The 1,423-nt window shown below is 44.5% G+C and overlaps 1 protein-coding gene across 2 annotated transcripts in view; it reads left to right on the forward strand.

The window, feature by feature from the left end:
- Positions 1-1,423, forward strand: part of Zc3h10 (zinc finger CCCH-type containing 10) — a 5,683-nt gene that overhangs the window by 1,117 nt on the left and 3,143 nt on the right. The window contains exon 2 of one of the 2 annotated variants that reach the window (XM_010644713.3): positions 40-103. The exons of the other annotated variant lie outside the window; for it this stretch is intronic. The gene's annotated coding sequence lies outside the window, so the exon portion shown is untranslated. The remainder of the gene's footprint in view (positions 1-39; positions 104-1,423) is intronic. 2 annotated transcript variants of the gene reach the window in all.

The following is a 1,423-nucleotide window of genomic DNA, read 5'->3' on the forward strand; positions in this document are numbered from 1 at the left end:
TTTTTTTTTTTTTTTTTTTTTTTTTTACCCCCTGTTCAGAACTCAGCAGTGATGTGGAGGTGGAGACCCACAGGAGCCCGGGACTTCACCTGAGCTACCTCAGGTATCAACTCTGGGAGAATTGGTTGGGGAGGAGTATCATACCCAATTATCTGCTTCTGGTGGGACTTGCAACTTGGGACAGGCTTGGATAGATGGCATTTATTATTCAGTTCATATTTTTAAAAGTTTGTATTTTCTGATAGCACTTATTTTTATTGTTTCTATTATTTGGTTTCCTCCTTTTGGAGGAAGAGGACCCCCCCTTGTTTAGATCTTGTGTAACATTGGCTTCTGATCTGGTGGATCATTTTTGGGAATATAAACTCAAATTCAAGCCAGATATGGTTGCCCACACCTGTAATCTCAGCACGTGGGAGGCTGAGGCAGGAAGATAGCAAATTTGAGGTCAGTGTGGACTATATAGCAAGTTCAAATCCAGTCTGGAGTATATAGCCATGCCCTGTATTAAAAACAAAAACAGGGCCAGGGATTTAGTTCAGTGGTGCCACTGCTTGCCTTGCAAGTGCAAGGTCTTGAGTTCAGTCCCCAGTACCAAACACACACAGTCCAGGCAAAGGGATAGGGTAGGATAGGTGAAGGCCAGAGAAATAGACGAGATTTCCTTATGCTTAAGGAGAAACAGTTTTCCTGTTTGAACAATAGGGGGAGCCTGGACACTGCTTAAGAAAGGTTTAGGAAGTCAATACACGTGGTATCTGGTACTCTGTCTTACTGGGGGTGAAGAGAGGGGAGGGCTAAAACTAGGACAGTGGACTGACATTCCAGAGCTCTCTTGGGAAATAGGAGACTTAAAAAGCTTTTATAGAGTCTATAAATAAAGAGGATCTTTATGGGGTAAGGAATGATGTGGTTTGATGTCAGTGGGATCTTCCCATGGAAGGGAAAGAAGGGGGTGGGGAATGGGGAAAGAGAGGTCACTCACTCCTGTGGTATTAACTCATTCCCACCTTCACCTTTCCACAAATGGTTTTGTCCTGGGGGTCTAGAAGAGATTCCAGCTTGGAACTGTCTTTAATATGGAGAGGCCTGATTTCCCTGCGGTTAAGAATGGTAGTAGAGCACCAGGGATTTAGCTCAGTGGTTCTGCTGCGGGTGGGGAATGGGGAAAGAGAGGTCACTCACTCCTGTGGTATTAACTCATTCCCACCTTCACCTTTCCACAAATGGTTTTGTCCTGGGGGTCTAGAAGAGATTCCAGCTTGGAACTGTCTTTAATATGGAGAGGCCTGATTTCCCTGCGGTTAAGAATGGTAGTAGAGCACCAGGGATTTAGCTCAGTGGTTCTGCTGCCTCCCTCACAAGAGCAAGATCCTGAGTTTGATCCCCAGTACCAAAAAAAGAAAAAAAAAAAAGAAGAAGA

This window comes from Fukomys damarensis, unplaced genomic scaffold (assembly GCF_012274545.1).
Source record: "Fukomys damarensis isolate Sample0158 unplaced genomic scaffold, DMR_v1.0_HiC HiC_scaffold_15, whole genome shotgun sequence".
NCBI classification, from domain to species: Eukaryota; Metazoa; Chordata; class Mammalia; order Rodentia; family Bathyergidae; genus Fukomys; species Fukomys damarensis.